A 27,679-nucleotide genomic window follows, 5' to 3' on the forward strand; every position below is an offset into this window, starting at 1 on the left:
CCTGCTCATATTTCACCATTGTTATTGTGTGCCTTTTACTGTTTCTGCATTCATTCTAGATCACTCCTCCCCCATGACCTTCACCTTCTGGCCATTACCAATTCACTTACTGTTTATCCCACCACTGGAGGGACACGACCCCTCACTCACTCTATATAATTTACGAGTTCACACCGCTGAACTCCTAATTGTAAATGTATTCCTCCTTCGCCTACTTTCTTTGGAGGAAGAACGGTTACCACCCTGTACTTCCCCACACTGGACCATCTGGTCCTAATTTCTGTGCCTGTTCCTCTTCGCTGGACGTGAGGAACTTTTGCACGGACCCCATCACCCTCCCCCGATTGCCTGTCTTCTTCTCTCCTCTTTCCTTTGACGAGTTGGGACCCCTCCCCTGTTCCCCCCCCCCCCTCCTTTTTTTTTCTTCTCTTCCTCTCTTTCTCTTCCTCTTTCTCTCTCTTTTTTTTCTCTTTTCCTTCTCCCTTTAATTGGACCTCACGATGCCCCTCAAGGGCCTCAACACCCCTCAGAAACGTTCTTCCTTATTTCGTTCGCTTCAAACTCTTAAAGCGGGAATAGTATTCATTCAAGAAACTAATTTTAAAGCCCAGTCACATCCAACCCTTACTACCAAACGCTACCCGATGGTTTATTACTCTTTGAGTCCGACAAAACATAACGGGGTGGCCATTCTGATCAACTCTAAAACTCCATTCACTCTATGTTCCTCACACATGGACAAGGACGGGCATTTTATTATATTAACGGGTAAACTTGGACACTTAGAATGTACATTATCCACTGTTTACGCCCCTAATTCTGGGCAACCGTCCTTCTTTCACTCCTTCTTCTCCACACTGTCTAAAGTTAGAAAGGGCTACTTAATACTAGGCGGAGATTTTAACGCCGTCCCGGATACCCAACTAGATAAATCTTCCCGTCAGTCACGTTTACAGCGTGATGCCTCATCCCGGTCTCTAAACAAACATGTACGGGAATCCGGTCTCTTCGACGCTTGGCGAGCCCTCAATCCCACAACCAGGGACTACACTTTCTTTTCAACTCCACACCGCTCTTATTCCCGAATTGATCTCTTCTTCTGCGGCACCTTGGTCTCCAAACATATATCCAGCTCTTCCATTATCACCAATCCATGGTCAGATCACTCTATCATTACCGACACGTTCGATTTTCTCGACACTCCGGCGACCCGACCCACCTGGCGATTAAATGAAACATTACTGAAAATCCCCCAGTTCCAAGAACACATTAAATTAGCTATTGCAGACTATTTCTCATTGAACATCACTGACTCCTCTTGTACCCCACTGATATGGGAAGCACACAAGGCCGTTATAAGAGGTCATATCATTAGCTACGCCTCACATAGGAACAGGGAACACAAGCAAAGGTTGACTTCGCTCACAGATTAGGTCCATACACTGGAAACCCAACACAAACAGCGACCCTCTTGCTCTCTCTACGCACAATTTACCACCGCCAGAGCGGCCTTGAACGCTTTGTTAGCCAAAAAAACTGAGCACTCTCTTCGCTGGTTAAAACAAAGATTCTATGAAAAATATAATAAAGCTGACACATTACTGGCTAATAGACTAAAGGCTCGGAAAGCGCAAACCGCTATACCGGCTATCAAAGATGATAACGGCTCACTCCAGTATAACCCTTCCGATATTAATTCTCTCTTTAAAGCCTACTATGAGCATCTCTACAATCTCTCAGATCAACCTCTCACCCCTGACCCGAACTACCCACCTACTTCGGATTACCTAACGTCATGTGATTTACCCCACTTAAACCCAGAGACCTCTTCGGGCTTGGACAAACCCGTTAATGAAGAGGAAATAGCTCTTGCTGTCAAATTTCAGTAACCGTCCAAAGCTCCAGGCCCGGACGGCTTTCCAATGTCATACTACAAAACTTTTAAATCCTCACTACTCCCCTATCTTGCAACAGTATTTAATTTAATACTGGAAGGGTCCCCTTTTCACTCTCAAACCACCAAGGCCACTATTACAGTAATTCCCAAGCCAAACAAAGACCCCCACCTCGTCACAAACTATCGCCCTATCTCGCTCCTGAATACCGACCTCAAAATCTTTGCCAAAATACTGGCCAATAGGCTTAATCCTATTCTCCCCTCCCTCATACACCCTGACCAGGTGGGCTTTGTCCCGTCCAGGCAAGCGCTTGACAACACCAGACGCACGATCGACATCATTCATTATATTGACTCCCATAAGATCCCATCTCTGGTGCTTGCTCTGGATGCGGAGAAAGCCTTCGACAGGGTCTCCTGGCCTTTCATGCTGCAAACCTTGCAGCACTTTGGCTTCCGAGGTAAATTCCTTCAGGCCATACAAGCCCTATACCAAAACCCCTCAGCCTCAGTACTTTCAAACGGCTTACTGTCGGATCCCTTCACGATCTCCAATGGAACCAGACAAGGGTGTCCGCTATCCCCTCTCATCTTTGCACTGATAATCGAACCCCTCGCAAGTCGCATCAGGACCAACCCAGATATTTCCGGGATTACCATTAACCACACTCAGTACACTGTTTCCCTGTTCGCTGACGACATACTCCTCACACTGACGAACCCGACTATCTCTCTTCCTAATCTCTTCCGAGAATTATCTATTTACGGCAACCTCTCGGGATATAAAATCAACCAGTCAAAATCCGAGGCCCTCTCCTTACATATCCCCAGATGAATCAAGGACCAATTGCAGGCGAACTTTGAATTCTCATGGCGCAAACGCTCACTTAAATACTTTAGGAATCTTCCTAACTAAATCCTACAGTTCTTTGTACCGGACCAACTACCCCCCGATCATGAACTCAATTCTCAAGGACATCCAACAGTGGGAGTCGTACTTTCTCTCGTGGGTTGGGCGCATTAATGCAATAAAAATGAATGCGCTCCCCAAACTCCTGTATTTATTCCAGACACTCCCAATTCAGATTCCCCCGCAAACCCTTCGCACCCTTCAATCCTCGATATGTAAATTTATTTGGAAAGGCAAAAAACCCCGACTTCGTCGGGAAATCCTAGCCAAACACTCTCGGAACGGAGACCTTGGCCTTCCCATCCTCCAACGTTATTTCACTGCAACTAAGTTGAGTCAGTTGGTTGCTTGGCACGCCCCGAAACATACTAAATGGTGGGTCGACTTGGAGAACGACCTTGTAGGCGTCCCCTCGATCTCCTATCTGCCTTGGGTTCCTCGCAAACGTTACCCTCAAATTAGCTGCCCTTCACCCACTGTAGAGCGCACACTTGGAAATTGGGAACACCTGAACAAAAAAATGAAACTGTCCATCTACCCCTCCCCCTAACTCCTATTTGGAACAACTTGGCATTTCCTCCAGGCCTATCTCCAGCAATGGCCCGCCCCTGGATCTCAGCGGGTATCACAAGGATCTCTCATTTCACAGGAACCCATGCCATCAGATCATTCTCTGACCTACAAGCTACATATGGTTTGCCCAACTCTTTACATTACCAATATTTTCAAATACATCATTACATTTCCTCTTTACACTTATCATTCCCGCAAAGAATCCCCTCCTCTTTTGAAAGGCTCTGTATGTATAACCCCACTGACAGGGGCGTCATTTCACTCCTTTACAAATCTATTTTAGCCCCCGAAACCCCCTCCTCGAGCCACACGAACAGGCCTGGGAGGTGGACCTAGGAATGCATCTCGAGAGCGAGGACTGGGAAACTATCCGGGCCACGATCTCGGGATGCTCTATTAGCGTGGCCATTTGTGAAAACTCATTTAAAATCTATACAAGATGGTATTTGGTCCCAGAATGCCTACACAGAATATTTCATAGCACCTCAAAACTTTGCTGGAGAAACTGCAGCCATGTGGGCACATTCTATCACACATGGTGGTCTTGCCCGATAATTGCCTGGTACTGGGCCGTGATCTGCGCCCTTCTTGCCCAAATCCTGGACCTACCACTGCCTCTCTCACCTGTTAACTTACTTCTATGTGCTCCTCTGGATCATACCCCTAGAGACTCGAACATACTGATCCTCCACATTTCTTGTGCGGCCAAGTACCAAATAGCTCGTAACTGGAAGGTCCCTATTGCACCCAACCGCCAAGCACTAATAAATAGGATTTGGTTCATTGCACAAATGGAATACATCACTAGTCTTCAACACAATACGGTTCAAAAATTCCACTCCACCTGGCTTCCCTGGTATAGGCACCAAAACTCCCCCCTCCCGGGTCTTAACTAGGTCTCAAATTCGACAGAGACCCACACGATCCCCCCCCCTTTTTTTTTGTCTTCTCTCTCTCTTCTTCCTCTTTCACTCTTCTCTTTCTCCTATTACCTTCTTCCTCTTCTTCTCTTTCCCCCTTTCCCCCCCCCCCTCTTTTCTCTTCCCCACCTCTCTGTTACATGGACTCCTGGCTCGTCGGAGGTCACTCTCCCCTCCTTCTGTCTTCACTTCCTTTTCTTCACCTACCCACCCATGATCCTAATTCATCCTGTCTAGTTCTCCTACTACAACTCATCATGGGTTCTCACATTTTAGATGTCTTTTCCCTTTGTCAATTTTGAATTTTGTTATTACATTTTTCTATGTATCGAGCCGGGATTGTATTGACTCACAACATCTCTTCCTTCCTGGAAGTTATATATATTTTGGATTTTTTGCTCTACACGGTCTCCACGACGATACTTATTGAATTTATATTTCTGGTGTTTCCTATGCTGTTCAATTTGCCTAATAAAAACTTCATGATTAAAAAAAAAATCCAGCAACTAAAGCAAATAAGGTTTTAGCATGCATAAAACGGGGAATGGAGACAAGGGATGAAAGTGTAATCTTGCCACTGTATAAATCTTTGGTGTGGCCCCATCTGGAATATTGTGTACAGTTCTGGGCACCTCACTATAAAAAAGATATCTTGGTACTCGAAAGGGTTCAAAGGCGAGCCCCAAACTGGTTAAGGGGTAAGAGGCACTGAATTATGAGGAAATACTCAAAAGGTTAGATTTGTTTACACTGGAAAAGAGGCGATAGAGATGGGACATTATTAATATTTATAAATACATAAAGGGACAATACAAGGATATATCAAATGATTTGTTTATCAAAATAACGCAACATAGGACATGAGGACACCCCCTGAAGTTAGAAGAAAAAAAATTCATACACAACGGAGAAAAGTGTTCTTCACAGTATGAGCAGTAAGGATTTGGAATTCTCTGCCAGAGAAGTGTTAAGGTCTCCTGCCCTGTGCTGCCACGTCGTCATGGCAACCGGGAGACAAGTGCTACCGGAGTAACCTGAGCGCAGCTGATACTCCGGTTCGGGTCTTTTGCTGTGCAGTGGTTACAGGCTCTGTGCACGGCAGGGGATCCGGTGCTGGTTTTTGTGCTCACAGTCTGTGAGGTCTGAGTGGGGCGTGGACAGCACCTGCTTTATAAGGCCTCTTCTCAGGTTAAGCAGATGCTGCTGAATCTTTGTTGGTTAGTCAGTTCCTGAAAGTTAGCCAGTACTGTGTAGCTTTGTATTTGTTGTTGCTTACTGCAAATAGGCCTGGGGATTTGGTACTACACTCTGCCAATCCAGACCTAGAAGTAAGACTGGAGTCAGTCGTTTAACTTGCTGGGGTTCTTTTACTACTCTGTGAACTTAGCAAGTTTGCGGCTGTATTCTAAGACTTGCCTGCCTAAATCCTGTCTCACTGTGCAAGGTGTCAGGTGTCAGTTTAGTGGCAGTAAGCTGAACCTGTGCACTGCAAGTGAGAATTAGGATTGTGGAGACTCTCCTTGTGTCTATAATTCCATCTCTGACCAAGGAGTTTACTGCCACACCCGTTGGTAACCCTTTAGGGTTTTGCTGTTGCCCTTAGCAACAGCATTTCGGGTTCTCTACGTATTAAAACACAACATCTTGCTTTTCCCATCTGAGCATTACTAATACTAGGGAGACACCCAGTTCCTTAGCCTCTGGGCTTCTCTGTTCACTTTGTGTGTATTTTGTTACCCTATCACCTTCTGTGTACGTAATGTCATATTCCCCAGTCTGTCTGTGAGTTCATTTGTTTTGCATACCTATCCGTTCAGACACCAGTACATTCCTGCAGGCACTGGTGTGCATAACAGTTCAAACACCAGTACATTCCTGCAGGCACTGGAGTGCATAACAGTTCTGACACCAGTACATTCCTGCAGGCACTGGTGTGCATAACATATTCAGCAGCCTAATACTCCTGTTGAAATTTTGTGGGAATATGGAGCATACCCCTCAAAATACGTTGCAACAGGTGGTTGATCAGGTGCAGGTCCTGACTCGACAATTTAATGATTTGTCCATTAAAATGCACACCTCCCAGGCCGCTGGCGGAGCTCCCGCAGCAGCAGCCCCTTCACGGGTTAAGGAGCCGAAAGTAAATCTCCCGGATCGTTTTTCTGGAGATCGCTCGCAGTTCTTTTGTTTCAAGGAGAGCTGCAAGCTATACTTCCGGCTTAGGCCTCAGTCTTCTGGGTCGGAGATTCAGCGGGTGGGCATAGTGATTTCCTTGCTACAAGGAGACCCACAGGTCTGGGCATATGGGTTGCAGCCTGACTGTCCGTCGCTTAAAAGTGTTGATGCTTTTTTTACGGCACTGGGCATGTTGTATGATGACCCTGACAAGACGGCCTCAGCCGAGGCTCAGATTTCGATCCTTAAGCAAGGGCGAAGGCCAGTTGAGGTTTACTGTACGGAGTTTCGGAGGTTGGCCCATGATACCCAGTGGAATGACCCAGCCCTGAGACAACAGTACCGAAGAGGTCTTTCTAACCAGATAAAGGACCAACTGGTACAATATCCCTTGCCTGATAGCTTGGATCAGCTCATGCAGTTATCCATCCGGGTGGATAGACGGCTGAGAGAGCGTAGGCTGGAAAGGGAGACTGAGGTTTCCTTCTTTCCCAGGGGAACCTCAGACTCTGAGGAATTTTCCGAGGAGCCTATGCAGATTGGGGCTACCCGCCTCTCCTCGCGTGAGAAGACGCGGAGGAGACAGCAGGGGTTGTGTTTGTACTGTGGGAATAAAGGTCATGTGGTAGTATCATGCCCAGAAAAGCCGGAAAACTTCAGGGCCTGAGGGTGATGGGAAATATCCTGTCAGGCCAGAAGTCAGAATTTCCCAAGAAGACTTTTATCATTCCGGTGACCTTGAAGATCCTCGGTCAAACTGTCAAGACTGAGGCCTTTGTGGACAGTGGGGCCGACGGGGTTTTTATGGACCGCCAATTTGCCCTGAAACACTCTGTTCCCTTAGTACCCTTGGCATTGGAAATTGAGATTTGTGGGTTAAACGGGGAACCATTATCCCAAGGTAAAATTACCTCTTGCACTAACCAGATTTCTTTGTTTATTGGAGCCACACACTCTGAAAAATTGTCCTTTTATGTGACTGTCTGTACTTTTGCCCCATTGGTGTTGGGGTTACCCTGGTTAAGGGCCCACAATCCTCAATTTGACTGGGTCTCTGGGGAGATTCTTAGTTGGGGTACTGATTGTTTCAGGAGTTGCTTGAGCCTTCCAGTCAGGCTCTCGCAGCTAAGTTTGCCAGGATTGCCAGGGTGTTATGCAGATTTTGCGGACATGTTCTCCAAAAAAGATGCAGAGGTACTACCTCCCCATCGCCCCTATGACTGTGCCATTGATTTGTTGCCAAATGCTAAGCTTCCCAAGAGCAGGTTGTACTCCCTGTCACGTCCTGAGACTCAGGCTATGGCAGAGTACATTCAGGAGAACTTGGCTAAGGGATTTATCAGACCTTCACAGTCTCCAGTTGGGTCGGGGTTCTTCTTCGTAGGTAAAAAGGACGGTTCGTTGCGACCCTGCATCGACTTCAGGGAATTGAACCGTATCACGATTAAAAACTCATACCCACTGCCCCTCATTTCGGTCTTGTTTGACCAGCTTCGTACTGCCACCATTTTTTCTAAGATTGACCTACGCGGTGCGTACTATCTAATCCGAATAAGAGAGGGGGATGAATGGAAGACTGCCTTTAATACCCACTCAGGGCATTATGAATATTTGGATAGATTCTTAGTTGTATACTTAGATGACATCCTAATCTTCTCCCATTCCCTGGATTAACATCGGAAGCATGTACGCTTAGTCCTCCAGAAACTCAGAGACTACCGGCTTGGGGCGAAGCTGGAGAAGTGCGAATTTGAAGTTCAGCAAATCGCATTTCTAGGATATATTATCTCCCCAGAAGGTTTCCAAATGGAGGGTTCCAAGGTACAGGCAGTCCTGGATTGGGTGCAGCCCACTAGTTTGAAGGCGCTTCAGCGTTTCCTGGGCTTTGCGAATTTTTATAGATGATTTATCGCTGGATTTTCGTCTATAGTGGCGCCCTTGGTGGCACTCACTAAGAAAGGGGCGGATGTTGCTCACTGGTCTTGTGAGGCTAAAGCGGCTTTTGCCCGTCTCAAAAGGGCATTTGTATCGGCCAAGGTGCTGCGACACCCAGATCCAGAGCGTCCTTTTGTGGTGGAGGTGGATGCCTCTGAGATGGGTATTGGGGCAGTGCTTTCTCATATGGGAGTGTCTGATAATCGCCTTCATCCTTGTGCTTACTTTTCCCGTAAATTTTCGCCTGCCGAGATGAATTATGACGTGGGTAACCGGGAATTGTTGGCTATTAAGGATGCACTCGAGGAGTGGAGACACTGGCTTGAGGGGGCTAAGTTTGTGGTCTCAATTCTCACCGACCATAAGAATCTGGCATATTTAGAGTCAGCGAAGCGTCTCAATGCCAGGCAGGCACGATGGGCTTTGTTTTTTGCTCGCTTTAATTTTTTGATAACATATCGCCCTGGGTCAAAAAACATCAAGGCTGATGCGCTCTCACTGAGTTTTGCTCCAATCCAGGAGACCACCGAGGAGCCGTTGCCCATTGTGTCCGTTCATGTATTAAAGTGGGCATTACCCAGGACCTCTTATCATTAGTCCTTAGAGCACAGGAGCAGGCTCCTCCAGACCTTCCGGTAGGTCTTTTGTTTGTGCCTCCTAGGTTAAGACAGCGAGTGTTCCTGGAATTCCATGCCAAGAAGTCGGCAGGTCACCCGGGTATTGCCAGAACTCGGGAGTTGCTATCTAGGGCGGTGTGGTGGCCCTCGGTGGCTAAGGATGTGGATCAGTGGGTTCGGGCATGTGACATCTGTGCCCGAAATAAGACTCCTAGAGGGGTTCCTGTTGGCCCATTACATCCACTCTCTATCCCATCTAAGCCATGGACCCACATTTCAATGGATTTTGGGGTGGACTTGCCCAAATCCTCAGGGATGACAGCCATCTGGGTTGTCGTTGACAGGTTTTCGAAGATGGCGCACTTCGTTCCACTGGTTGGGCTGCCATCGGCCAGACGCCTGTCTGAATTATTTATGCTGCATGTTGTGCGTCTCCACGGGTTGCCACTTGATGTGGTCTCTGACCGCGGATCCCAGTTTGTGGCCAAATTCTGGAGGGCATTTTGTTCCGATCTCCAGATTTCTGTCAGTTTGTCGTCAGGCTACCATCCGCAGTCTAATGGGCAGACTGAAAGGGTTAACCAGTCCTTGGAGCAGTTCCTCAGGTGTTATGACTCCAAGTGTCAGACTGACTGGGTTGCTCATCTGTCCATGGCGGAGTTTGCCTATAACAACGCGGCTCACTCTGCTACAGGGATCTCTCCCTTCCTTTGTGTGTATGGGCATCATCCTAAGGCCAATTCTTTTGACCCCCTGGACTCCACGCCTGGTGGTTCCTCTGTGGTTTCGGTCCTTAGAGGTATTTGGCGGAAAGTGAAGAAAGCCCTTGTGTCTGTGTCATTAGTGACCAAAAGGGTTTTTGATAAGCGGAAAAGACCCTGCAGCTTCAAATTAGGAGACTTCGTCTGGTTGTCTACCAAGAATTTGAAGTTGAGACAGCCATCTCATAAGTTAGGCCCCCGGTTCATCGGCCCTTATAAGATCACCAGGGTTATCAATCCGGTGGCATTTCAGTTAGATCTGCCCCGTTCTTTGGGTATCAATAAAACATTTCATTGTTCCCTTTTAAAACGGGCGATTAGTAATCCTTCTTCCAGTGGAAGACCTTCCCCTCTTCTGATACGTGGCCAGAGGGAGTTTGTTGTTGAAAGGATTCTTGACTCCAAGATGGTTCGGGGTCGGCTGTCATTTTTGGTGCACTGGAAGGGGTATGGCCCGGAGGAGCGGTCGTGGGTGCGCAGTTGTGATCTTCATGCCCCCAGACTGATACGCTCTTTCTTCTCGCAGTTCCCCGATAAACCCGGTGGTAGGGGTTCTTTGACCCCTCGTCAGAGGGGGGGTACTGTTAGGGTCTCCTGCCCTGTGCTGCCACGTCGTCATGGCAACCGGGAGACAAGTGCTAGCGGAGTAACCTGAGCGCAGCTGATACTCCGGTTCGGGTCTTTTGCTGTGCAGTGGTTACAGGCTCTGTGCACGGCAGGGGATCAGGTGCTGGTTTTTGTGCTCACAGTCTGTGAGGTCTGAGTGGGGCGTGGACAGCACCTGCTTTATAAGGCCTCTTCTCAGGTTAGGCAGATGCTGCTGAATCTTTGTTGGTTAGTCAGTTCCTGAAAGTTAGCCAGTACTGTGTAGCTTTGTATTTGTTGTTGCTTACTGCAAATAGGCCTGGGGATTTGGTACTACACTCTGCCAATCCAGACCTAGCAGTAAGACTGGAGTCAGTCATTTAACTTGCTGGGGTTCTTTTACTACTCTGTGAACTTAGCAAGTTTGCGGCTGTGTTCTAAGACTTGCCTGCCTAAATCCTGTCTCACTGTGCAAGGTGTCAGGTGTCAGTTTAGTGGCAGTAAGCTGAACCTGTGCACTGCAAGTGAGAATTAGGATTGTGGAGACTCTCCTTGTGTCTATCATTCCATCTCTGACCAAGGAGTTTACTGCCACACCCGTTGGTAACCCTTTAGGGTTTTGCTGTTGCCCTTAGCAACAGCATTTCGGGTTCTCTACGTATTAAAACACAACATCTTGCTTTTCCCATCTGAGCATTACTAATACTAGGGAGACACCCAGTTCCTTAGCCTCTGGGCTTCTCTGTTCACTTTGTGTGTATTTTGTTACCCTATCACCTTCTGTGTACGTAATGTCATATTCCCCAGTCTGTCTGTGAGTTCATTTGTTTTGCATACCTATCCGTTCAGACACCAGTACATTCCTGCAGGCACTGGTGTGCATAACAGTTCAAACACCAGTACATTCCTGCAGGCACTGGAGTGCATAACAGTTCTGACACCAGTACATTCCTGCAGGCACTGGTGTGCATAACAAGAAGGTAGTAATGGTGGATTCAATCGATAAGTTTAAAAATGGATTAGATAAATTCCTAGCTGAAATAAATATCCATGGATACAGCACTTAATCAATATAACATTTACAATACAAGTTGAACTCGATGGACATTTTGTCTTTTTTCAACCTCAACAACTATGTAATTATATCTATGTAACCCATACACATAGTTGTGACCGAAAACACATATTTTAAAAATACAGTTGTGATGAGCTCAGCCATATATATATATATATATATATATATATATATTGTGACAAGAACACTGGGATAGTGTTTGAGGGCAGGTATGTTTGTCCCAGGTTCTTGTCTTACATGTATTAGAAAAATGAAAACTTCTAGGAATATGTTTTGTTTTGTTAGAACCTTTTCAGTTTGTTGGAAAAGCTGGGTAAGGGCCCTGAAACAGAGATGGGGCAAGTTCCAGACATTGGGCCCAGTTCGGGTCTTTGGCCTCACAGAAGGCTAATCAGGCTTTCAGCTGTGTAAGAGTGTTATAGAGCTGCTGGCCTGATTAGGGTGTGCAGACTGCCTGGGAAGACTGCAGGATCTCTGTGAGAGAAACACGCTTCCTGATACAAGTGAGCTATACAGTGTTTGCTGGAGAACTCTGTGTTTTTTGTTTAGTGATAGTTAGGAACATCTTGTGTTTAGTTAGTGCTGGACAGGCAAGGTATTTTCTTTTGGTGTTTGTTTTATTTTCTGTACAATAAAACTGGCTGGGGCCAGTTGTATCAGAAACTGGACTTGTGTTGTTCCTCAGCTGCTGCGTGCTGCCATATACCCCAGGAAACGGCACCTTGCACCCTTACAGTGTTACAACTTGGTGGAGAATGCGAGCAGTCCGTTCTGCGCATAAGTGAAAGCAGCAGCTTTATGAGGCCTGCAGAAAATGGTGGTTTATGCAGATACAGCCCAGTGTGAAGTTGCTGAGACTCAGCCCTGAGGGTTTGATATATGTCCTGGGTGAAAGCAGCTACAAAGCCGCCTGAAAAATCTGTCGACATGGAGGAACTGTTTAAAGCCTTGCTGCAAGCTACAGTGGCTCAGCAGGAGGCCAACAGACAGCAGCAGGTGGCAATGGAGGAAAATAGGAGACAGCAGCAGGTGGCAATGGAGGGAATTAGGAGACAACAGCAGGCAGCTGTTGACGAACTTTACAGGCAACAGCGTTAGGACAAAGAGGCTTTAGCAGAAGTGGTGCAGAGCCTTGCAGCCCGGATTGGAGATGTGGCCGTCAGTGCTCCGACCAGCTCTAGTTCTATACGGGCCAGTCACTTCCTGCAGAAAATTACAGAGGCTGATGATGTGGAGGCCTACCTGACCACATTTGAAAGGACTGCCGAGCGTGAGAACTGTCCGAAAGCACAGTGGGCCAGTCTGCTGGCACCTTTTCTGTCAGGTGAGCCCCAAAAAGTGTACTTTGATTGAAGCCCTGCTGTGGCTCGGGACTATGATAAATTAAAGACTGAGATCCTGACCCATCTGGGAGTCACGCTGTCAGTACGAGCACAACGGGTGCACCGTTGGGTGTACGCCATGGAGAAGCCTCCTCGCTCCCAGATGCACGACCTTATTCAGCTAACAAAAAAAATTGGTTACAGCCAGAGACATTAACTGGTCCCCAGATGGTTGAAAGAGTCGTCATGGACCACTACTTGAGATCTTTGCCCATGGTCCTGCGCAAGTGGGTGAGCCATGGAAACCCGGGTATTGCTGACCAATTAGTGGACATGGTAGAGAGGTATTTGGCAGCAGAGGAACTACTGATGACCACCCAGCAACCCATAGATCCTCGACAGCGCCCTTCAGTAAAGACTGGTAAGACTGTTCCTTGGGAAAATGTTGCTGGGCGGATAAGAGAACGCAAGGCTGGAGAGACTGTAAACACTGGCCCTGGAGACAGGCCAATGGGGCTAGAACGGTCTATGCTGCCCAAACGGGTTGATGATCGTGTGGTTAAATGTTTTAGGCGTGGTATGCCAGGTCATGTTATTGCCAATTTCCCAGTCACGCAAGAACCCATGCAATGTGATGCTGCCTTTGAATGTCGCAGAAAGTCTTTCTTTGCTAGGTTAGCCTGTACTGTGGTACCTTCACCTGAGCTGGAAAAACAAATGTGTGATGTGTTCTTAGAGGGTAACCGGGTAGAGGCCTTGCTAGATTCAGGAAGTTTGGTTACCCTCGTGAAAGCTGGGTTAGTGAACCCCTTAAAGGTCCAGCAAATACCTATTGGGGTAACTTGCATACATGGGGATACCCAACATTATGTCACTGCTGAAGTGAATATAGAAACTTGTTGTGGGTCAGCAATTGTTAAAGTAGGACTGGTCCCCACCTTGGTGCATGAGGTCATAATAGGGAGGGATTTTCCTCATTTTTGGAAACTGTGGGAATCACGGTTATCAACAGATGTGAGAAGTAAAGAGCCAGTTGATAATACCGGGGATTTTATGGATGTACGTGTGTCTTCGGAATTTTCTGACCCTTTGCCTTTTGCTAGTTTGGCTGGGGAAGTGACAGATGGGGAGTCCAGTGAGGACCCTCCTGCTGGGAACAGAGACATAGTAGTTAGAACTGAAAGCGTGCCTGACCTGGAGGTAAAGAAGGATCTGTTTGCATCTGAACAGTTAAAGGATCCTACCTTAATAAAGGCTAGGGAGAATGTTAAGGTTGTTAATGGGGAACCTGTGGTACCAGGTGACAGGGTTACGTATCCCCACATGGCCATCTGTAATGAGCTCTTGTACCACATTGTCAAAAGGGGTGAGGATGTGGTGGAACAGCTGGTAGTTCCCCAGCCTTATCGGAGAATGGTACTAGATTTAGCTCATAGTCACGTTACCGCAGGACATTTAGGGATAGAAAAAACCACTGAAAGAGTTTTACAAAGGTTCTTTTGGCCAGGGGTTTATAAAGAAGTGTCTGAATATTGTTCTTCCTGTCCTGAATGCCAGTATCATGCCCCTAGACCCCATTTCAGGAGCCCACTAGTTCCCATGCCTATTATAGAGGTCCCGTTTGACAGAATAGCCATGGATCTCGTGGGACCCTTGTTAAAGTCTGCTCGGGGCCATCAGTATATCCTGGTAATTATGGACTATGCCACTCCATATCCTGAGGCTGTCCCTTTATGCACTATCACAACCAAGGCAATAGCTAGGGAGCTGGTGCAGGTTTTTAGTAGAGTGGGAATACCAAAAGAAATTTTGACTGACCAAGGTACTCCAATTATGTCAAGGATCATGAAGGAATTGTGCAAATTGTTTAAGGTCACTCACCTCAGGACGTCCATCTACCATCCCCAAACAGACGGGTTGGCGGAAAGGTTTAATAAAACATTAAAAAGTATGTTAAAAAAGGTTGTTGAGAGAGATGGGAAAAACTGGGATTGTTTGTTGCCCTACTTGTTAATGGCTATCAGAGAAGTTCCTCAGTCCTCTACGGGGTTTTCTCCATTTGATTTGTTGTATGGTAGACACCCCAGAGGGCTGTTGGACATTGCCAAAGAGACGTGGGAAGGACAGCCCAATCCTTATAGAAGCGTTATTGAACATGTATCACAAATGCAGGATAGGATTGCAGCCCTGGTACCTATTGTCAGAGAGCACATGGAACAGGCCCAAAGTGCTCAACAGAGGGTATATAACTGGAGTGCCAAGATACGGGAATTTGCTCCTGGAGATAGAGTTCTTGTTTTGGTACCCACCGTGGAAAGCAAATTCCTAGCTAAATGGCAGGGTCCATTTGAGATTAGGGAAAAAGTGAATGAGGTTAATTACAAAGTATACCAGCTGGGAAAGAGAAAACCCGAACAAATCTACCATGTTAACTTAATCAAACCCTGGTTGTCTCTGTCAGCGGAGCCTTGCCCTTTGGTGTCTTCACCTCGGTTGCTTCCCGCAGTAAAGGTGTCGGAGGCATTATCAGCTGATAAGAACAATCAGGTTAAAGAATTTCTCATCCAAAATAGGGAGATATTTTCAGAGCTGCCTGGCCGAACGACCATAATAAAACATGACATTGTCACAGAACCAGAGGTCAGGGTTCAATTAAAGCCATATAGGATTCCTGAAGCTCAGCAAGAAACTGTTTCTAAAGAAGTTAAAACCATGTTAGAACTTGGAGTCATAGAGGAATCTAACAGTGAGTGGTCCAGTCCCATAGTTCTCATCCCGAAGTCCGACGGTAGCATACGCTTCTGTAATGACTTTCGTAAGTTAAATGAGGTGTCCAAGTTTGACGCGTACCCCATGCCCCGTGTGGATGAGCTTATAGAAAGGCTGGGAACAGCCAAGTTTCTCACCACATTGGACCTGACCAAAGGTTACTGGCAAATACCTTTATCTGATAGCGCAAAAGAAAAAACAGCCTTATCGGTTCCGGAGGGGCTGTACCAGTATAAGATGTTACCCTTTGGGTTGCAGGGGGCTCCAGCAACCTTTCAACGGGCGATGGATAAAATTTTGAGGCCCCATAGAAAATATGCAGCTGCCTATTTGGATGATGTGGTAATTCACAGTACAGACTGGGGGTCCCATTTGGTTAAAGTACAAGCAGTACTGGACTCAATCAGAGAGGCAGGGTTAACTGCTAACCCAAAGAAGTTCTGCCTCGCAATGGAGGAGTTCAAATACTTGGGCTTCACCATAGGCAGAGGTCTAATTAGGCCCCAATTGAATAAAATTGATGCTATTCAAAACTGGCCTCGTCCAGTGAATAAAAAACAGGTAAGGGCTTTTTTGGGAATAACTGGGTACTATAGACGGTTTATTCCCAATTTTGCGACCACAGCGGTGCCGTTGTTAGACCTTACCAAAGGGAAGCAGTCAAATATGGTGAAATGGAACCCTGATGCAGAAAAAGCGTTCCAAGCATTAAAAGTGGCTTTGTGTTCACAACTGGTATTGATAACACCAGATTTTTCAAAAGAATTTGTGGTACAGACAGATGCCTCAGAGGTAGGGATAGGCGCTGTGCTGTCCCAAACCAGAGATGGGGACGAACACCCTATCATTTATTTGAGTAGGAAACTCAATGAGCATGAAAAAAGGTATGCCATTGTGGAAAAGGAGGCTTTGTCCATTAAGTGGGCACTAGATACCTTGAGATATTACCTCTTGGGTAGACAATTCAGACTAGTGACGGATCATGCCCCTTTAAATTGGATGTATGTAAATAGAGGCAAGAATGCTCGTGTAACTAGATGGTTTCTAGCGTTGCAGGATTTTAAGTTTACTGTCGAACATAGACCGGGTACACAATTGGCCAACGCAGATGCATTGTCCCGCATCTTCTGTTTGGGGGCTACAAGTGTTCCGGCCCCTAGGTCGAAACAGGGGAGGGGGATATGTGACAAGAACACTGGGATAGTGTTTGAGGGCAGGTATGTTTGTCCCAGGTTCTTGTCTTACATGTATTAGAAAAATGAAAACTTCTAGGAATATGTTTTGTTTTGTTAGAACCTTTTCAGTTTGTTGGAAAAGCTGGGTAAGGGCCCTGAAACAGAGATGGGGCAAGTTCCAGACATTGGGCCCAGTTCGGGTCTTTGGCCTCACAGAAGGCTAATCAGGCTTTCAGCTGTGTAAGAGTGTTATAGAGCTGCTGGCCTGATTAGGGTGTGCAGACTGCCTGGGAAGACTGCAGGATTTCTGTGAGAGAAACACGCTTCCTGATACAAGTGAGCTATACAGTGTTTGCTGGAGAACTCTGTGTTTTTTGTTTAGTGATAGTTAGGGACATCTTGTGTTTAGTTAGTGCCGGACAGGCAATGTATTTTCTGTTGGTGTTTGTTTTATTTTCTGTACAATAAAACTGGCTGGGGCCAGTTGTACCAGAAACTGGACTTGTATTGTTCCTCAGCTGCTGCGTGCTGCCATATACCCCAGGAAACGGCACCTTGCACCCTTACAGTGTTACAATATATATATATATATACACACACGCTGAAGTGCTGCTCATATCCTTTCACATAGAGGATTAGTAAGACATCAAATCTTGTTAAAGGCTTTTATGCCAGAGACAGCCTGACTTAGATGAGCATTATAAAAACATACACTTATAGTGACTATTGAAAATCCACCGTCTTAAGTTTTATCTCTGAGAGACTTTATAATACAGTACTACCTTGAGACCTGTTACCTTATTGAACACTCCTTCATTGGAGTAAAGATAGCTCTCTACCCAGGAAAGATATTTATCCATGCTGTTCTGCTAGGATAATATAACTCCATTACATCATTACTATAGCCTGAACTTATTACAACAAACTAAAACTTTGTGCAAAACTAAAACAGGGAATTGAAAGAGAAACTCCGCTTTTACCGAAGCGAAGCGCGAAGCACTAGCGGCTGCCAGAGAGAAGGAGTGAAAACTCCCCACTTCAGCGATCCCTGTTAGTGGCCACAGCACATCAGCCTAGTGCTGATGGTATGTGTGTCTCCCCCCCTGCTGGTTCACTGGGCATGTGCAAGATCTCACAAGTCTCTTGGGGTCTATTCATGAAGCAGTGAAAAGAGTGGAGAAGTGAGCCTTTGGAAACGTTGACCATGGCAACCAATCAGCTGTTCCCTACAATTGTATAGTATGCAAATTATAAATGTTACTTCAATGGTGATTGGCTGCCATGGGCAACTTCTCTACTGGCTCACTTCTCCACACTTTTTATTGCTTCATGAATAGACCCCATCTCCTATGTATCTCGGAGCAGGCACCCACTACAGCCAGAGGCAGCACTGTGGTTTATAGTCAACGACACCTGCAGCTGTCGAAATTGATAGCTGCGGGTGTTGGAACATTGCCCCCAATTATCAGCTGTCATACATGGGGGGGAGGGGTGGTATAGTGCACATAACTTAAATGGAAGTAAGCATGTCATGTTCAATGAAGTCTAAGGGGGACATTTACTAATTTACTAAGCGGTGATAAAAGTGGAGAAGTGAGCCAGTGGAGAAGTGCCCATGGCAACCAATCAACTGCTCTGTATACTTTTATAGTATGCAAATGATAAATGTTACGTCAATGCTGATTGGTAGCCATGGGCAACTTGTCCACTTTTATCACTGCTTAGTACATCTCCCCCTAAGTCTTTAATGTACTATAGTTATTACCCAATACCCTTGTTTTGAACTGGAGCATTTTGATGGTCCAGCAAGCATAATTTGGGCTCAGTCTGATCATGATTTTACCCCTGTTCCTTCATGGCTAGACATAATTTCTGGAACTGTTTTTTATATGAAAATAAAACAGGATCTTTTTTAGCTATAAAAGCACTATATAGTATATGTTCATGACTATAACTTTTACAATAGCATTTTTGTTACCGTAGTCATAAAATAAATGAAGTGACTACTGTAGCACACAGTTACATGAAGCTCACACAAAGGCTAAAAGCTGCTTTTAACAGTCTTAGAAACATACTTGAGAATTTATTTTCCTTCAATGTCCAAACTTTTGAAATAATTTTCAAATTATTCATGGAGGCACTTACAGTAAATTATATAGAGTGCATCCTTCTGCAGGTAATAATAAGGTACTGTATTCTAATTATAATTAAACAGTAGATAGATTCGCAGTCAGCAGTGGAGCTTCACCTAGAGTCACAGCAGCTCCAGTAAGCAGTAATTACTGTCTGGGAAGGATCGGCCACTTGATTATAGGTTGTACAGGGTGTTTTCTACTTAAACAACATGTCTGCATGATAATGTGCGATGCTGACAACTGTTTCCTTAATGCACACTGTGCAATATTTAGATGTATATTTAGCTGTATAGAGATTAGGGCTGTTAGTGTTTTGGCTTTGGCTTCGGATTTCCACATCATTCTTTTTCGTGTTTCGGTATTGGTTTTGCATTAAATGGTCAAAAACAGGTAACATTATGTTATTTTTACTTTCTGCATTACTATTAATATTATTAAACACATCAGTTTAGTATTATACACAACATCTATAGAATACAACAGAAATAAACACAGTAGAAACCAGGTACTTTTGTGCAACACATTGAAATTAAATGGTGGCACATTTATACCCTTTTCAGACAGAAATGTCTGAAAATCCCAGCATTTACCCGGCATTTGTGTGCCAGGTAGTTTTGTTGGTCCCTGTCTGACCGCCCTTTCATGCAGACAAGCAAATTACCAGGTCAAGAATATGTACCCGGTAATTTGAGGATCAACATGGGTATTTTGTCTGTGTAAAGGGGTCAACACGGGTTGAAATACCCAGTTCTCCGACCCTGATAAATTCCTGGGTCAAAGTGCCAGGAATTTCAACCCGGGTTGACCATTTCACACAGAAAAAGGACTCGTGTTGATCGTCAAATTACCGAATAGAACTGATTTCTCTCTGAAAAGGATATAAGAGGACAGTCCCTTTTAAAAAGTAACACTGAGGATGCTGAAAAGACTACATATACAGTAATTAAATAGCGGTTTTGTCGGTGTGTGAGGATGCTATGACAGTGGGAATAGTACTGCATCCTAATTAGAGTATGTGGCCCATGTGCATTTTAATCACCTGTAGTTCAATCGGGTTGAGTATGGGTTATGTTCAGCATCCCGACACCGGGATACCATTGAGAATCAACACCAGAATAGCATTCATTTAACCCTATATGCAAACTAAGCAGGCTGATAGTGCTAATGTTAGATAATGTACAATCATGCTGGATAAGCTTCAAAATTATTTGCTGCTGTACAATGCACGTGCTTCATGCATCCTGGCTACATATTACACCTCTGCTCTGGGGCATTACAATAGCATCATGCATCATTGTAAATCCATAATAGTTGTTCAGACAAAGGTCATTTTGAAAACTGTATATCTCCAAGTTCCAATAAGCAAACTCATAAATGGACCAACATAGATTTGATATGTCTTTGGGAATAGAAATTGTTTTTAGACTACAGACAATATTTGGGTTTGTTTTGGCCCACACAAAAGAAATATAAAGTAAGTGGACCATGACTTTTTTTGTACTTGCTACAAGATGGACGGAAACAAATATCATAATTGTTTCTAAATTTAAATAAAATATATTATATATACATTTTTTATTTTGATTTAGTGCTCGGTGGTGTTGCCATATAGGTAATTGCCCGCACTCAATATAATATTAGGGCAATGGATGTTGTCTGAATCAAAATATAATTCATTATAAATAGGCGATGTAACCATAGTGAACAGTATAGTGGATATATATAGTAAGTAATAGATATGAAATAAGTTTGAATGTATGAGGTAATGTTTAGCTGATTTAAGAAACTAGGTTTGTATATGTGTTTATATATTTATTTTTATACTGTATATTTGTGTTTTACTGCAAGATGGTAAAACATAGTGTAGGGAACAGGTTTATTCTGCTCTAGCCATAAATAAGGCTAGAGAGGTCACAGTATAACAAAGAATGCATTTACAATCAAATGGACACTGGAATCCACAGGTGTACATTTAGATCAGAATCAAGATTTGCAACACCTCTGGCAATTATAAAACTAGCTGGTCAATTGGCCAGTAGAGGTTAAAGCTAGGGACCATAAATTAACTACTACGAAAAGAGATCACATCCATTGATAAAACATGCTTCAGGCAAACAAATATTGTTACACTTCAATTAACCAAAGGAAGGTCTTTGATGTACAGTATAAGGAAAGGACACGTTTTATGGCACCATACCTGCTTGAGCAGAATATCCAACTTGGAGCAGAGCATGTTTTACGACACATTGGAATGTAAATGTCACACCTATAATTATATTTTGCACTGAGAACTATGAGAATATGATAGTTTGAATTGGTAAAATATAGGATAAAAGGAGCAGACTTTTTAGTTAGGAGTTAGAAGGAGAAGGAGGAGAAGGAAGTCAGTCAGAAGGAGAGAAGGAGCAGGAGGAGAAGGAGACATTATCCTTGGGATGGCAACCATGTAACTTGCAAGTATAAACTATGATAGTAATTGAAACTGTTTGTGAAACTTATGTCATGTTGTTGTATATTATATGACAAGGAAGCATAGCATAGCTTAATATAATAATTAGTATATATATATCACTACTGTGTATATCTTATTCTGTACGATTTGATCTGCCTGTAAATAAATAATCATATTAAAAGAGCGGTAATATTCAAGCTTGAACTCTCTTTAAGGAATCTTAACTTCATAATTTCATAAGTTATATATATAAGGACTGCATATATTTATCAGCCAATTAATTTGTAAGCCTGACATAATATATTTGCAGATATATATGATAAACACATATTAATTAAAATATATCCATATATTAAAACCATATATGATATATTAAATATTAATATTCATAAATATGATTCCATAAATCAATATTTATTTAAGTCCCTTCGTGGTCGCCAATATTGATTTATGGAATCATAAATAGGAGTCACCCCCTGTGTTAGACAGTGCACTTTCCAGGTTGACAAAGAAGGTAATTCTCTCTGCTCCTGGCACAGCTTCTCTTAAACAGCCGGCAGACCGCAAAATGGAAACGACATTGAAATCCATTTTCGTTACCAATGGTACACTGCTCAGGCCCACTATTGCCTGCGCATGGGTGAGTCGCGCTATTGAAAAATGGTCAGAAAGCGTGTCATCAGAAATTGACATGATTGATAAAGATGAGATACTCCTTAAGTTAGGGAATATCAAGGATGCTGCCGCCTACATGCTTGAAGCAATGAAGGATATTGGACTCTTGAGTTCACAAGCCGCTACCATGGCAGTATCGGCTAGGTGGGCGTTATGGATTTGCCAGTGGAACGCGGATGCAGATTCCAAAAGAAACATGGAGGCTCTCCCATATAAAGGTGAAGCCTTATTTGGCGATGGCCTGGATGCGTTAGTCTCGGCGGCTACCGCAGGTAAGTCAACATTTTTGCCCTCTGCGCCTGCACCGGCAAAAAAGACCTATCACCCGCAAATGCAGTCCTTTCGGCCCAATAAATACAAAAAGATGAGAGGTTCCCCCTTCTTTGCAGGAAGGGGAAGGGTAAAGAAGCCCACACCGGCTCCAGGTTCCCAAGAGCAAAAGTCTACCCCTAATTCTGCCAAATCCCCAGCATGACGCTGGAACTCCCTTGCGGGAGGCCGCTCGGGTGGGGGCATGTCTCAAACTCTTCAGCCAGGTTTGGATTCTGTCTGGCCTGGACCCCTGGGTGTTGAAAGTAGTATCCCAGGGATACAAACTAGAGTTTCAAGACGTTCCCCATGCCGATTTTTCAAATTGACCTTGCCAGCTTCTCCACCAGAGAGAGAAGCAGTAACAGCTGCAATCCAAAAAATTATGTTAAGACCAGGTCATAGTCCTGGTACCGTTGTCACGACAAGGGCAGGGTTTTTATTCAAGCCTTTTTGTTGTTCCGAAGCCGGACGGCTCGGTCAGACCGATCCTAAATCTAAAAAATCTGAATTTCTTCCTGAAAAGGTTCAAGTTCAAGATGGAATCCCTTCGGGCGGTGATTGCCAGTCTGGAGGAGGGGGACTACTTGGTGTCGGTGGACATAAAGGATGCTTACCTGCATGTTCCCATTTATCCTACTCACCAGGCTTATCTGAGATTCGCAATTCAGGATTGCCATTACCAATTCCAGACGTTACCTTTCGGTCTCTCTACGGCGCCGAGGGTATTCACCAAGGTGATGGTGAAGATGATGGTCCTCCTTCGTCAGAAAGGAGTCAATATAATCCCTTATCTGGACAACCTCCTGATAAAGGCGAGATCCAGGTCGCAGTTATTACAAAACATTTCCCTCTCCCTGTCAATACTCCAACAACACGGGTGGATCATAAATTACCCAAAGTCACAGTTGGAAACGACGACAAGGTTGTCTTTCCTCGGGATGATTCTGGACACAGAAGTTCAGAGAGTATTTCTTCCGCTGGAAAAGGCTCTGGAAATCCAGAAAATGGTAAAACTGATATTGAAACCATCAAGTGTGTTGATCCATCATTCGGTTGTTGGGGAAGATGGTGGTGGCCTATGAGGCCATACAGTTTGGCAGGTTTCATGCCAGAGTATTCCATTAGGACCTGTTGGACAAGTGGTCGGGGTCACACCTACACATGCACAGAAAGATAATCCTGTCGTCAAAAACCAGGATTTCGCTCCTGTGGTGGTTGCACAGCTCTCACCTGGTTAGAGCTTTGAAAATCTATGTTGCTAGAACAGCTCGTATACGGAAAACAGAAGCTCTGTTTGTCCTGTATGATCACAACAAGATTGGCTGTCCTGCTTCCAAGCAGACTATTGCACGTTGGATTAGAAATATGATTCAGCAAGCTCATACTACGGCTGGATTGCCGTTACCGATGTTGGTAGAGGCCCACTCCACTAGGAAGGTGGACTCATTCTGGGTGGCTGCCCGGGGGGTCTTGGTATTACAACTATGCCGAGCAGCTACTTGGTCAGGGTCAAACACATTTGCTAAATTCTACAAGTTTGGCACCTTGGCTGATGAGGACCTAAAGTTTGGTCAATCGGTGCTGCAGGGTCATCCGCACTCTCCCGCCCGTACTGGAGCTTTGGTATAGACCCCATGGTCTTGATGTCATCCCCAGCATCCTCTAGGATGTATGAGAAAATAGGATTTTGATAACCTACCGGTAAATCCTTTTCTCCTAGTCCATAGAGGATGCTGGGCGCCCGTCCCAGTGTGTACTTTACCTGCAGTTTAGTTATTACAGTTACACAAGTTGTGTTATCTTGGCTTCAGCATGTTGCTGCAATTAGTTCATGCCTGTTGGCGTGTGTTATGTTGAATGCCATGTGTGCGGCATGGTTGAGGGTGTGAGTTGGTAGATATCTCACCACTAGTTAAGTAATTCCTTTCCTCGAAATGTCAGTCTCCCTGGGCACAGTTCCTACAACTGAGGTCTGGAGGAGGGGCATAAGGGAGGAGCCAGTTCACACCCAATGAAAAGTCTTTAGAGTGCCCATGTCTCCTGCGGATCCCGTCTATACCCCATGGTCTTGATGTCGTCCCCAGGATCCTCTACGGACTAGGAGAAAAGGATTTACCAGTAGGTTATCCAAATCCTATTTTTGCCAGTGGTGCAATTTTCTACAGGCTTTTGTGGAATTGTGTGGGCAAAACATGGAATGTTTTAAAAAATGACCTAATCACACAATCACTCAATGTTGGCTCTGTTTTATATACACTGTGTATATATATATATATATATATATATATATAATCCAGAGGAGAGTTTGAGTGGAAAGAGCCATTTGAATATAACATTACAGTATGAAGTTTATGCAGCAAGTTTACATCGGTATGTGTCTTTGTGATAACAGCAATACATAAAGTACAGTAGCTTGCCTGTGAATGAGTTGGCATTGTTTGCTAGCAATGATTTGTTAACGGGATCCGGTCATGTGACCGGCACTCGGGATCCCGACGGTCACCATGCTGACGCTGGGATCCCACCCACTTATCAGCCAGACAGTCGGCATGCTGTCTAGTGAAACAAAAGACTACATGGCCATGACAGTTACATCGATAGGTGTATATTCCTCAGAAGCAGCATCATCATCTTCCCCACCATCATCTTCCACACACTCTTAACATGGGTCGAGGCTGGGAGACTGATGCTGGGGATCCCGGTGGTCAGCATACCGACCCCGGGATCCCAGCAGCAGAATGCTGGCGGGGGAGGGGGGGGGGGTGCAAGCACAACAAAGCCCCTTGCAGGTGCGGTGATAAGTCATCTCATCAGGATCCTCCACTTGATACTCCAGGAAATGCTCGGCCTGAGCAAGATTTTGCATGCTCGGTTGCCCATGGCTGACTTGATAGCAAAAAGAGGCTCGGGTGACTTGGTGCTGCAACATACTGGCCAGATTTGATAGCGGTTACTCACACTCCGTCTGGGATATCATCAGTGGTGATGATGCCTGTATCTACAGTTTTGACCACGAGACCAAACAACAGTCGGCCCAGTGGACCCCAGTTGGAGGTGGGCCACCAGAGAGCACAGCATGGCCAAGAAGATGGTGACTGTTTTTGTGTCCAAGACTGGACAAGTAGCTACCGTACCACTCGTGCAGCAGTGCACCGTCACTGGGGACTGGAACACCAACCAGTGCATGCTGCAAGTGCTGGAAGCCATTTCCAGGCGCCGTCCAAGAACTTACACTCATAGTGCCCTTCTTTATCATGACAATGCACCTACCCACAAGTAATGAATTTTCTGGCTCATGAACGCATCCAGGAGCTTGGTCATCCACTGTGCTTCAGACTGGTCCAGCTGCTTCACCGAGTGCTTTGAGCACATGCAACTTTGTATAGACTCCTATGGCAAATACTTTGAAAAAATGTACAATTCACTTTGTAAATATAATACTTTTTGTGCATCCAGAAACTTATTGCATACTCCTCGAACAATTGCTATTGCCTTGTGCCTGTAGCTTTTATGGTTCCTATTTTACACAGTACATTTTTCTTTAGTGAAGTGAACTCTGTAGCCTCTCTGTTCTAAGATCCTTTTGGCTATAAGATTTGTTCCCATTTCTGGTGCATAAAGCATGTCTTGGATTTCTATCACTTTTGTTTTATTACAACTCTCAAGAGAACTTTATTTGTTACAACATTTGTAGCCATACAGTAAGTACTTGACTGAAAATCACTTTGATAGTTATAGGGTCACATTTGGTTAATTTTTTTAACCACTCCTCATTGCAGCTGAAATGCCTTGTTGAGTCTGAATCAATACAACAGCAATCTTTTCTGCAGCTACTGTATTTGTGACACTCAAGGCTAATTCACCTAAGCCTCTGCATTTCTTAATTTGCATGGGATTCATGTTCTTTTTCTTGCAATCAAATGCCTTGTGACCTATCTTGTGACAATTATAGCAATTTAATTTTTTGTATGCAATGCAGTAGTCTCAGAATTTGACTTACATGGCACTTGTTCATGGAACTGTAGTGACTTTGCTCTGACCATGTCTGTGATTGTTTGCTGTGTTTGCTTCCAGCACCACAACTAGCAAGTCAAACTCAGGTGTCAATTTTAGTTGCATTGCTTTAGCGAGCTCTTCATCATCTATAATATTTGCACTCCAACAGTAGTTAGTTGATGAGAAACAAACATAATTTTGTTAATGTAATCACTTATATTGCTGTATAGACTAGTGATGAGTGGGTTCGGTTCCTCAGAAATCGAACCCCCCCGAACTTCACCCATTTTACACGGGTCCGAGGCATACTCGGATTCTCCCGTATGGCTCGGTTAACCCGAGCGCGCCCGAACGTCATCATCCCGCTGTCGGATTCTCGCGAGATTCGGATTCTATATGAGCAGCCGCGCGTCGCCGCCATTTTCACTCGTGCATTGGAAATGTTAGGGAGAGGACGTGGCTGGCGTCCTCTCCGTTTTTATTCATTGTTGATGCAAATATTTGTGCTTGCTTTGTATTATTAATATAGGAGGAGTACAGTGCAGAGTTTTGCTGATCAGTGACCACCAGTTTTATCCGTTCTCTGCCTGAAAAAAAAGCTCCTAATCTGTTATCTGTGCTCAGTGTGCTGCATATATCTGTGTTCACACTGCTTAATTGTGGGGACTGGGGAGCAGCAGTATTATATAGGAGGAGTACAGTGCAGAGTTTTGCTGACAGTGACCACCAGTATACGTTGTCTGCCTGAAAAACACTCCATATCTGTGCTCAGTGTGCTGCATATATCTGTGCTCACACTGCTTAATTGTGGGGACTGGGGAGCAGCAGTATTATATAGGAGGAGTACAGTGCAGAGTTTTGCTGACAGTGACCACCAGTATATGTTGTCTGCCTGAAAAACACTCCATATCTGTGCTCAGTGTGCTTCATATATCTGTGCTCACACTGCTTAATTGTGGGGACTGGGGAGCAGCAGTATTATATAGGAGGAGTACAGTGCAGAGTTTTGCTGACAGTGACCACCAGTATACGTTGTCTGCCTGAAAAACACTCCATATCTGTGCTGCATTGTAGTATATAGTAGGAGTACAGTGCATAATTTTGCTGACCACCAGTATATAATATATAGGAGTACGGTACAGAAGGCCACTGCTCTACCTACCTCTGTGTCGTCAAGTATACTATCCATCCATACCTGTGGTGCATTTCAGTTTTGCACAGTTTGCTGACCACCAGTATATAATATATAGCATTACGGTACAGTAGGCCACTGCTGTACCTACCTCTGTGTCGTCAAGTATACTATCCATCCATACCTGTGGTGCATTTCAGTTTTGCACAGTTTGCTGACCACCAGTATATAATATATAGCATTACGGTACAGTAGGCCACTGC

The sequence above is a fragment of the Pseudophryne corroboree genome, chromosome 5, assembly GCF_028390025.1.
Source record: "Pseudophryne corroboree isolate aPseCor3 chromosome 5, aPseCor3.hap2, whole genome shotgun sequence".
In the NCBI taxonomy this organism is placed as follows: Eukaryota; Metazoa; Chordata; class Amphibia; order Anura; family Myobatrachidae; genus Pseudophryne; species Pseudophryne corroboree.